The sequence below is a fragment of the Alosa sapidissima genome, chromosome 10 (assembly GCF_018492685.1).
Source record: "Alosa sapidissima isolate fAloSap1 chromosome 10, fAloSap1.pri, whole genome shotgun sequence".
NCBI classification, from domain to species: domain Eukaryota; kingdom Metazoa; phylum Chordata; class Actinopteri; order Clupeiformes; family Clupeidae; genus Alosa; species Alosa sapidissima.
This window is the reverse complement of record NC_055966.1, coordinates 18,423,376-18,436,406: the sequence shown is the minus strand read 5'-3', so window position 1 is coordinate 18,436,406 and position 13,031 is coordinate 18,423,376.

Here is a 13,031-nt window from a genome sequence, read left to right as displayed (position 1 = left end):
AGAGAGACAGAGAGAGAAAGAGAGAAAAAGAGAGAGAAAGAGAGAGAGAGAGAGAGGTAGAGCTGGTTGTAAATCAGCAGAGGCCACCAGCCATAATCCCAGGGCGTTTCTGATGGGATCCATACGCTGTGGCTGGGCTACCCTTCTCCCATCAAGGCCAGCTCCCAGCCATGGGAACTTGGATGTGAACTCAGTTCATGGGAAAATAGCCAAACTTGAAATACACACTTCATGGGTACACGTGTGTATGTATGCACAGCATCTACGACTGCATTATGTAATGCACACATTTATTGTTGTATGAATCATTTTCCACAGATTTGTTTAACCTTAGCTGATATACAAGACATAATCACTAAGGCTGTGGGTTCTGGTTAAAATACAAAAATGTGTGTGGAAGGGAACAGAATCTGCAACAACAGAATTGGGTAACATGGACTCTATGAAATTCTATGTAAACATGAAAATTAAAAAAATTGGTCCTTTCAAAAGTATGTCTAAGATTTCAATTGTTTTTAGGCCATCTGAGGTCATAGTATTGCCTGTTTTTAGCCAAAGAATATTTTACTCTGGTCTGTTGCACCACTTTCTTTCACCTCCTCCAGCATCCTGCAACATTTGGGCAACAATCTGCTTTATTGACACCGCTGGACAGGCAGACTCTGATTCGACACAGCCTCATGTCATGTATGTCCTATTCTGAAGACCACACGTTCCAACTCAAACATCCTCTACACCCCCTCTCCTCTCCTCTCCAACATTTCATTTCTACCCTGAGCTTTCCTCTCCCCTTGTCCCTAATGAAAAGACCTGGAAAGGAAGAGAGGATGGATGGATGGAATCTTCCCCAGCAGTACTAAGGGAGAGTTGAGAAGGCGAGAGTGAGCTCGGGACAGAAGAAGAAGAAGAAGAAGAAGAAGAAGAAGAAGGAGAAGACAGATGTGGTGGAGCTGGTGGTGGAGACCCTGAGGAGGTATTTGGGGGAGAGAGAGCTCCAGCTCTGGCGCCGGTGCTGGCTCAGCTCTCTCCCCCAGCCCTGGCGGTGCTGGAGGCTTGGATCACCTCACGTCTGGCAGATGTCCACCTGTCCCAGGGTTTGATTTACTGGCCAGCGCTGAGGCAGAGGGGGCTTCAAAACCAGGGCCAGAGAGCAGGAGAGCTTGGCGTGAAAGCGAGGCTGGACAGGAGCGCAGCTCCAGGGCCCCGGCAGAGGCAACAAATCTGGGCCTGTCCCGCGTAAACCCGATGCCCCCTCTTAGACTGACACAGCACCTCAGCAGTACATGAGGACTCTCTGGCAGTCAGGGAGCCTCAGTGAAAGGTTAAACTATTCAATATCTGAAACACCTCATCTGGAGGCTTAATTCGAACATTTCTTTTCTTTCCATGGGTGACTTACTTGCTGTCTGTTTGAGTGTAAATCCACCCATTCAGAAGGCAGCGTGAAGTGAACAGTCCAGGCAAAGGTTACTTTGCCTACATGACAGTGCATGCTCTGGAGGATCACTGATGGGAAGGTGAGGGAGGTGTGTGTGTGTGTGTGGGGGGGGGGGGGGGGGGGGGGGGGGCTGTGCAGGTGGTAAGACCGCAGCTTCAAACAGAGGAAGGTGTTAAGCAGGGGCCACCTCCTGTTAACCACACTTAACCCTTTCCATCACACTTATGGGTCATGTGTTATAAACTTTTAACATTGATTACTGTGAGATGTAGCATTGTTTATAGTTGCTCCTCTGCACCACATGAATGAGAAATTAACTTCTATGTTCAATTTAATTCATTCAATTTCCATTCAACATGTTCTTCACATCAAGCGTATTTAAATGTACATACATTTCAAATCTTAATAGCAGAATTCAAACACATCTCTGCATTCAGGGGGCAGGTTTATGCTTCACATGGCTTTTTAATTGATTGTTTAGTTGCAGACAGGAAAGAGAAAGTGAGGGGTTGAGTTCCCCATAGACATTCATTAAATGTGCTGCATGCCTGAGGCAGAACAATGCTGCTGATTTTTTGCAAATAAAAAAGACTTCCCTGGAATATAAACATAACAGTAATTCCAGGGTTATTCATTTATTTCCACAAGATGAGTCATGAATACAGAACAAACACACACAGACTCCATCACTCTCTCTCACACACACACACACACACACACTTACAAACACACATGATCAAACTCCAAATGATACCAAGATCCACGCACAGCCTGGTTAGGTGCAGGTAGATTGCAGGAACATACTTAATTTGCAAAAATGGAGATAGTTCTACCGCACACTGTTTTGACGTTTACTTGATTTTATTCAGAGCGAACAACGCGTTTCGCATACAGCGTCCTCAGGTTCGCTCAGGTATGGTCTGAGCTCTTAGGTGTGTCTTTAATTACCTTCTAGTCACATGACCAGTTGTTTGTAAGGTCCATTTTAAATGCCAATATCCAATATTCCCATAAACAGTTAAATACAATCAACAAATAACAGACAAAGATATAGAACACGTCCGCAAAGATATACAATATACAATATATACACAATTCTTATCAAATATATACATATATACATAATTATCATCATCAAAAATAGCGTCATCAAAAGTCCAACAAGAGCAAAGAGTAGATCATACTCTTATAACTTTATAGCATACATGAGCCCCACAGGCATGTTTATTTGGAATGTTTCCTCAGGAGCTGTGGAGATTTTTCAGGCCAGCTCTCTAATCGGATAATTGAGCAGGATAATTACATCTGGCATACCTCGACCACCACTTCAGACCTCGCAGCATATGTATGCTAAAACCACAGCAGGACACCGCTTCAGTCCACACAGGTCAGCTCTGTCTGTGCACCCGGAGATGGACACCTTGGGTGGACTCTGAGGCGGAAAGGGCAATGAGATCGGTGAGTGTGCCATGCACAAGAGACACTTCTAGCCTAAACGGACATGCACTTACAGACCTCATGCCTCAACTCAACTTCTCCAGCACTCAAAAAATGCCAAGCAGAAGTGACACGTACGGAAAACGTGTGTGTGTGTCACTGTGTGTTGGGGCGAGGAGAAACTGCAATATGTTCTAAGTTTCTTTGGTTGCACATAAACACACTGGCTTGCCAGGAAAAGAACTTGGCACCTCTCAGGCTGCCATTAAGTCCTCCCTCACCCTAATCCTGGGCCTACGGCTCTGCGTGTCAGTCTGCAGGTATGACATCCACCCCCACATCCAGCTGTACCCACACACGCCATGGAGCTGAAGGACACACATGCACATGCACACACACACCCTTATGAACACACACACACACACACACACACCCTTATAAACATACACGCCATGGAACCGGAGGAGACACAGACACAGACACACACACACACACACACACACACACACACACACACACACACACACACACACACACACACACACACACATACTGCAGAATGCCAGAGACTGATCCCTCACACCCTTTTCAAACCAACAACCTGGGCCAAGATTATTGGATCAAGATGGTAATTTGGCTAAATTCTGCCCGGATTGTGGACGCTCAGATTGGATCTGAGTCAAATCATGGTTTTTAGACCTTTTGTTCTGTGCTACGAAGAGAGGTATCAGTCTCTACAATCACAGACTTTCTGCAGAGGTGACGTGGCACTATGGGTGCTTTTCCATATTAAGACCTTCTCTTTCTGCATGGGCAGTTTATGAAAATCAAAAGCTCAGTCTGGAGGCAAAACAGGTTTTCCAACTTTGTCTTTCTTCCAGTCGCTGAGCAATCCAAACAAACCCACCTTTGAGTGCAGCACGCCAAGGTTGGCCATGAGCACGGAGAAACCTCAAACGGACAGCTCTGCTCTGCTCTCCTCTACTCTGCTCTGTCATGTCCTCTCATGCTCTTTCACCGAAGGGTGTGTTTAGTCAGAGTGGAATTACGAAGAGCTAAGGAAGGTATCCAGCACGCCCAAAGAGATGGTTCAGAACAGAGAGAGAGAGAGAGAGAGAGAGAGAGAGAGATTAGGAGAAAAAGAGAGGTAAGGTGTAGAGAAAAAGAGTGAGTGAGTGAGAGAGAGGGATTATTAGAGAAAGAGAGGTGAGGTGTAGATGAAAAGAGTGAGTGAGTGAGAGAGAGGGATTATTAGCGAAAGAGAGGTAAGGTGTAGAGGAAAAGAGTGAGTAAGAGAGAGAGAGGGATTATTAGAGAAAGAGAGGTGAGGTGTAGATGAAAAGATTGAGTGAGAGAGAGTGAGGGGAGAAAAAGGAGGAATGATGGAGACTAAGAGAGGAAGAGAGCAAGATTAAGAGATTGAGAGAGTAAGTAAAAGAGACAGAAAAGAGGAAGAGAAAGAGAGGACAGAAGAAAGACAGATAAAGAGATAGAGTGTAGAGAGTGCTGCGGATGGTTAGAGATAGAGAGAGGATGGAAGAGAGAGTGGGCAGAAGTGGAGGTCTGTTTGGTGTTACATGGGTGGGCAGAGTTAGTGATGCAGTGGTCCCTCCGTGCTCGGCGGTCGTCCTGCGGTCCTCAGCCCACAGCCTGTAAAGGACTCCAGTGTTAGTCCTGAGAACAAGCCTGAGAAGCAAGAGGAGGAGTGTGTGTGTGTGTGTGTGTGTGTGTGTGTGTGTGTGTGTGTGTGTTTGTGTGTGTGTGGTGGCGAAGTTTGAACTGGAAAGAGTGGGGATAGAGGGAGAGCTCTGGACAGGTCATGATTATATAAACAGCTCAACACCACCAGCTCCCCAACTGCCAAGCTGCCTCCCCCACTCTCCCTCTCTGACTCCCCCAGCCTGCCTGCCTCCCTGCCTGCCTTCCTGCCCGGCCCAGCCAGCGTAGCTCCACACAGCTGCACAGGGCGATCAACAGACCGCACAGGAGGCCTGGCATACCTCATGCCACTTTCCTCTCCACTGTGCACTGGAGTCATGAATGAGATAAGAACCAGTCAAGGTCATATCAGCTCCCCACAGAGAGAGAGAGAGAGAGAGAGAGAGAGAGAGAGAGAGTCACTAGAGTGTATTGCTCTCCAACTGGAAGCACAATCTGCTAGACTGCGGGCTCAAAAAGAATACACTTAATCGCACACTCACACTCAAATAGTATGGATCAAAAAGCACCTTTTACTTTATTAGACTTTATTAGTAGTGTCTCCCCCAAAGACAGAAGAAGACAGTTGCCTTGTTTGGAAACTGACAGGTGGACTACCTCAGTGATACGCTACGCACATCCATGCTCCACTTGAGAGCAGCAAGCTAACCACAGCTCAGCAGTCGGCCATTCCCAGTGTCAGGATCCTCCCGTCTCCAGTGCCTGGCTCTCAGAGAGAAAATAGGACCTTCAGACTTCCCATTCATCTTTCTGTTCACAAAGGCTTTAACCATCTAGAACTATTCTCAAAATTGGAACGTAAAAAAAACCCAGTGAGGTAAATTCCCATTAGGTGCACATCTGGTCCAGGTGGAAATGGTGTTGAGCGACTGAATAAGCCATTTTTTCTGTATACATTCTATATACATGTATGGTGACCGTGATTTGTTCAAGTAAGAGTTATTCCTGGACCAACATTCTAATGACGGTCCTGGACCAACAACTCTTTAACCAATCACAGCCTTGTGATGTCATCAATGTGAGCCTTCTGCTTCTCCCATTGCCATTTTGAAATTTCCCTCCAGAAACAACCAGTGGATCACCAACTTGTATCTCAATACAGGTAGGTCCTTGCATATTTGTGTGTAAAATAGTTGTAAAATAAAATAATTCTGAGTGGAATCTGAATATATGCACCTTAGATTTTTTTTTATTTTCGTTTTAGCTGACTTGGTTCCATGTTTGTCTAATGTTAGCTGCCAGGCTAGGGACCATACATTTGCTGTAATACATTAGCTTCCTAATAGGTAATTCAGTGGCTATGCATCTTTTAAATAACTTATTTCGAAGGGATACAGTAATTGAAGTAGCTTTGAAGCTCATTTAGCAATCTTGGTGCCGCTGTTATTATGGCTAGGCTAGGGAACATACATTTATGCTACCAAATTAGCTTGCTAATAGGTAGGTGCAGCATGCAACTATGTGAAGGGCCAAGCCGGTGTTATGTTAGTTCACTGGCTAAGGAGCACACTTTTGGACTACCAATGTAGCTTGGTAATAGGCTAAAGCAGTAGCTTTTGTTTGTACATGGTCCTGGACCGACGTTGCCATGTTGGTCTTGGACCGCCATTAGAATGTTGTTCCAGGACCGTCTTTACAATGTTGGTCCAGGACTGTCTTTACAATGTTGGTCCAGGACCCACATTGTCATGTTTGTCCAGGACCGTCATTACAATGTTGGTCCAGGACCCACATTGTCATGTTTGTCCAGGACCGTCATTACAATGTTGGTCCAGGACCGTCTTTACAATGTTGGTCCAGGACCCACATTGTCATGTTTGTCCAGGACAATGTTGGTCCAGGACCCACATTGTCATGTTTGTCCAGGACCGTCATTACAATGTTGGTCCCGGACCGACTTATATATAACAATATTGTCTTTATAATGTTGGTCCACGACTGTCTTTACAATGTTGGTCAGGGACAGTCTTTAGAATTTTGGTCCAGCACCGTTTTTACAATGTTAATCCTGGACCAACATTGCCATGTTGATCCTGGACCAACATGGTGATGTCACTCCTAGTTAAAATAGCTTTGAAGCTCATTTAGCAATCTTGTTGCCATGGTAATTCATGCTAATGTTAGCTGCTAAGCTAGCTAAAATACAAAAAATAGCTTGCTAATAGGCAATACAAATCTGTCAGTTGTCGTTAGACTTTTTTTCTTTTTTGCTACATTTTTGAGTAACTTGCCATGTTTAAAACTTTATACAATAAGCTGCAAAATATTTTTGTCTGCTTTGTTTATTCCAGGCCCATTATAGGGAAGTTTGTCCCTGTACATCACAGGGAAGTTGGTCAAGGTCCATCATAAGGAAGTTGACCCAAGTCCATCACAGTGAAGCTGGTCCAGGTCCATCACAGGGATGTTGGTCCAGGCTCATCATAAGAAATTTGGTCCAGGTCCATCACAGGGAAGCTGGCCCAGGTCCATCATAAGAAATACCAGTCTGCACACACTCTGCTTTGGTCTGGACCCAAGTGGATGGTCAAGCGATACATCACTGTTTCAATTTAATTTTCTCCTCATTAATCTGTTTATACTATAATTAAAGGGGGTGGGACATGGAACAGCAGTTTAAGAAAGATGCTTAGTAGGGGATTGACAACGCACGTTAAGCTATGGAGACTGACTGAGTGTGGGTCGTTAAGGGCACTTATTTAGAGAAAATATATTGAAATATATTTTAAGTGTCAAAATTGTTTTTTTTCTGTCAATTTTTAATATGTACATATATTTCAAAATATATTGTGAAAATATTTTTCAAATATTTTTTTGTGTATGGGGAACATTATGTAAGGGATAATGAACGACACGGTGGTCTGTTCACAGAAGTTAATGCACGGTCTAGGTTGTAAAACGGCCCCGACGCGAAGCGGAGGGCCGTGATTAATGTGAACACTTACTGTTACAGCTATAAAAATGGCAGAATCATCGATATGCATGATATTTCCATTCCATAACCGTGAGGTGGGCTACACGCTTCACAATGACAGCAAAGAGTTGTCATCGTTATGTGCTTTGTCCATCAGACAACGCAGCTTTCTGCGCCAAGACACGCATGCTGCTTGACTTGGTTCCACTTATACCACATCATGATAATACTGGAAATTTAAATGAAGGATCAATATTCGTTTTTCCTTTATTTAATTTTAAAATGTTCGGTCCTCGGTCGGGTATATTTTATATAACATATCATTAATGGCACTTCCAAAAGGTTTTATTAGATAGATTGGTGCTCGGTAATAAGTCTTAGTGAATGTCTGATAACAACTCTTTGCCATCATTGTGAAGCGTGTAGCCCACCTCAAACATGGGACTGCCATGTGGCTCACAGTGTCCACTCACTTCCCCCTTTTGATGGACATTGCTAGGCAAGCTTCCAAGTGCCTCATAAACAAACCACAGTATATCGGTTTCTAAATCTTCAGTCAGCAAGTCCCCAAATAATGTATGCAAGATCAGCCACTGTTTCCAAATAGGAAATGTGACTCAACTGTACAACAAAAAGAAAAAGTTAAAGGCTATATTGGGTAAAGTTATACTGATGTCCCTGACTCTATAGCGATGTTGATCTTTTGTGACACATTATGTTGCAATGTTCCAATAAATTGTGAATGCTATTCTATGTTGCCACTGCATTCCACAATCTACCCAAACTCTTTTGCAACCAATAAACATGATTCTCTGAGATTGTAAAATAATTATATATGGCTTGGTGACTAGCCTGGCCTCTTTCCCTACAGTACTCCGTCTGGAATAGGTTGATTCGCCCTCGTTTACTTCGGTAGTTGGGCAGCCGACCCAACCAGCGAACAGAGGGCGTCCCTGATAGCGATTATGTTACACAGGCATGGTCTTTCAATTACTACGTCCCCGCCCCTGAAGCAGACCGATTGGAATACATCAACGTAGGGAGCGAAAAGGGCTTATGAAATCTTTGAGCAAATGTGAATAAAAGGCGCAAATAAGGTTGGTGTGAGTTATTTTAGCTCTTTCTAGTTTAGCTATTAACAGGAGTGTCACAAACAAAGTCACAGTCGAGTAGGATGTCATAGCTTTGTCATACCTTAATTTTGTCACTTGAAATACGAACGTACCCAAGTCAAACTTTAGTTTAGTAGGCTACATGGTCGCTTCAAAATCGCTATTTTTCAAACACTAAGAAGGCTCGACATAACATGAAACTTTGATCGAAGCATCATCAGTGTCTCTACACATGAACTTGAGCATTGAGAACATTGTTCGTGTACACATAGTTTACTAAAAAAAAAGATTTCCAGGCTACTTGGTGACACCTATACAGGTAAATTCAGAGATTCTTAGAAAAGTGTATGGCTCCATTCTCTAACAGCTTGTAAAGAGACTTTGTGCACAATCCCAGATACAAGACAAAAACAAGCAAAAGTGTTTAGGAAAAAGTCCACACACTCCTTGGTATTTTCTTTTCTTGATTTTATTTTCTCATAGTTTGGCAAGACGTTATGACCTTGATTGTTCTTCCTCAGATTCACTGCAAACACAGGCATTGCACATGGTCTAAATCACCTGGCCTACAGTATAGGGGGGAGCCAGCTCAGTGACTCATTAACCCTTACAGGTATGGCAGGCAAGCTTGTGGCGTGACAAATGCCAAACAAATGCATACGAACATTATAAGAAACATTAGTAGAACTTTATATGAGACCAAAACAGATCTCTAGTGTATACAAATGCAGATTTGAAAAAATATAGAGTTCAATCATTCATTAGACTTTCTGTTCACAGTCCATATTACAAGAAAATTACAGAAAAGGTCTGATTACAAAATCTTCATTAAGCCCTCTTGGGGCCAAAGTTCCCTGGTGGTAGATCTAAAAAGCCTCTCTTTTTAAAAGCTGACTGTCTATGTCCCCTCCTCTTCGGTGGTTTTTGACTTGTTCTATCCCTATGAACCTCAGAGTTGAGAGTGGGTGTCCAAATTTGTTTAAATGAACAGCCAGGGGACTCTTATCATGATTGTTTCTGATTTTGCTTCTGTGTTCACATTCTTGTCTTCAGAGCCCTGCGTGTTTTTCCTACATATACTTTCCCACAGGGCCATTTGATCAAATATACCTAATTAGTAGTGCTGCATGTGATTTTTCCTTTAACCCATAGTTCTTTTCCTGTTATAGGGTGATTGAAGGAGTGACATTTGTGTGTGAAATTGTCCTGTGCACAGTGCCCACATGGATAATATCCATCTGAAAATATTGCGGTGTTGGTGCAGGTGGGCAGTCTGTTTTCATAGTCTCTGATGTTGTCTGGACTCTTGTAGACAATTAAAAATATAATAGAAAATAAAATATATACAAAAAATATGTATTGACAAAATATATATTGACAAATATCACAAAAATATATATTTTTAACACTTAAAATATAATTCAATATATTTTTCCAAATAAGTACTCTTACCGACCCACACTCCATCAGTCTCCATAGCTTAACATGGCAAAAGTCAATCCCCTACTAAACTTATCTTTCTTAAACTGCTGTTCTATGTCCCACCCCCTTAAATTATAGTATAAACAGATTAATGAGGAGAAAATTAAATTAAAAACGGTGATGTATCGCTTGTGTAGCAGACGTTGCTGCCATTGCACAAGGCTATTGACCATTCATTTGGGTCCAGACCAGAGCAGAGTGTGTGCAGACTGCAGAGTGCTATTTCTTATGATGGACCTGGGCCAGCTTCCCTGTGATGGACCTGGACCAACTTTCTTATGCTGAGCCTGGACCAACATCCCTGCGATGGATCTGGACCAGCTTCACTGTGATGGACCTGGACCAACTTCCTTGTGATTGACCTGGACCAGCTTCACTGTGATGGGCCTGGACCAGCTTCCTTTTGATGGACCTGGACCAGCTTCCCTGTGATGGACCTGAACCAGCTTCCCTGTGATGGACCTGAACCAACTTCCCTGTGATGTACCTGGACAAACTTCCCTATAATGGACCTGGAATAAACAAAGCAGAAAAAATAGGTTTAAACATGGCAAGTTTCTCAGAAATGTAGCAAGAAAAAAATCAGTCTAACGACAACTGACAGATCTGTATTGCCTTTTTGTATTTTCCCTAGCCTAGCAGCTAACATTAGCACGAATTACCATGGCAACAAGATTGCTAAATGAGCTTCAAAGCTATATCAACTATTGGGTCTCTTCTTGGTAATAGGCTAAAGCAGTCACTTTTGTTTGTTGTACATCTTCCAGGAGTGTCATCATCATGTTGGTCCAGGACCGTCTTTACAATGTTGGTCCAGGATCAACATGGCGATGTTGGTCCAGGATTAACATTGTAAAAACGGTGCTGGACCAAAATTCTAAAGACGGTCCTGGACCAACATTGTAAAGACAATATTGTAAAGTCGGTCTTGGACCAACATTGTAATGACGGTCCTGGACCAACATTGTAATGATGGTCCTGGACAAACATGACAGTGTGGGTCCTGGACCAACATTGTAAATAAAGACGGTCCTGGACAAACATGACAATGTGGGTCCTGGACCAACATTGTAATGACGGTCCTGGACAAACATGACAATGTGGGTCCTGGACCCACATTGTAATGACGGTCCTGGACAAACATGGACATAAGAGTGACATGACACTGTCATGAACACAGGACACCGTCATGACACATGAAACCTAACCCTAACCCTAACCTCTAACCCTAATCTTAACCCTCACCCTAACCCTAACTCTAATTGTTATGACAAAACAACGAATGTCACTTAATAACAGAAGCGATATGTCATAAACATTTATGACTTGTTTATGACATGTTCATGACAGTGGCATGTCACTCTTATGTCGACACTGTCAAGTAAAGTGTAACCATATATTCTGTATATATACAGTACATCGCATGTCTGTGGGGGACATGTGAGTGGTCAATTGAATGATAAACTGGTGGTTTGCAAAGAGTGGGAAACCGTGGTGTAGGCCTACATGAAAGGAAGGGAGCTACCAAAGAAGGAAGGAGTCGGAGCTGGCAGAGGGCGTGATGAATGAACGAAAAGGAAACTGCTTCCTCACTCTGTCTCTCTGTCTTTCTCTCTTGGCCTTGAGGAGGGCGTTAGCCATTCAGGCTCCTGTCTCCACCAGTGGGGGCCACTATCAGTGTCTGACGGCGCCCAGTGACACTCCCGGCGCCTAGTAGCCCAACGTCAAACACACACACACACACACACACACACACACACACACACTCCCAGCGCCGAGAGACTAATTACAGGGCCGAGTGAGAAGCCGTGCCGGGCGTCGCTTGCAAGGATAACTGCAAGCCGCAGCCCATGGAAGAGTGCAATTACAGTCCACTATTGTCCAGTGTAGCACCTCGTATAGGCCACACACCATCTCCCAGGCCAGCTTTGTAAAGTTGCTAATAAAGGCTCCGTCATTTATTTTTTACGAGGTGCAGAGAGAGGCTCCAAATATTCTGCATACACTGTACACTCATACACTCATAGTGATTGTGTTTCTAAAAATGTTTGTTCCTCTGGCTTCGAGGTTTAGGACTGAATTAGTCATCTCATACTCATTACGGAAATATGGTGCCGTGGGCACCACCAGGTCTGGCCCTGCTTTTTGATTTCAAATCTGAATCTGAACTCCTCGTGCCCTGCTTGTTGTCCTCCCCTCCTGATTCCTTAAGCAAACTTTAGATAAAAAACATCATTAAATCAAGAGAGTCGTGACAAGTGGTATGCTTTTCATTTATGGTAAGACCAACAGACTCTCTGTCGCAATATATCTCATCTCAATGAGGTCTTTTCTCTCAGGCGAGGATGAAGCTCTAATGGTTTGTCTGTTTTGCTTTAATCAGCGGTCCATGTGACCTCTGTGTTGCCCCAGTTCGACTTCCTCATCAAGTCTTGTGAGATGCCCGAGGCTGGTGCCACGCTGTTGCCTCAACAAGGCCCTCTTTCTATTTAGCCTATTTAGCATGTTCCTCAACACTGTTAATGACAAACATCTTGTCATGGGTATTTAAGAGAACAGAGAGAGAGAGAGAGAGAGAGAGAGAGAGAGAGGATCAGTGTTTTGTTTTTGAACAATACCAATGAAACACTGAGGGCTTTTATGAGAGAGAGCAAAATGAAAAAGACAAAACAACTATGAGAAAAAAAGATTGAATTGCACAGGAATGGTGCCTCAGTGGCAGTAAAAATCTAGAAGTCGGCTTTCTGCAAAACATATACTTTTGAGGTTGACACAACCAGAAAGGCTTTCTGCTTGTGTTGATTGCATACTATCTCTGCCACGGCTTGCAGGGTCCAACCCAGTGGTGAGCAGACTCCCCCCACATCACTGGGAACATAATGACTTGGCCGGTCTGCAATCAGGGTTTTGGGAACATTCTGCTTTCTTG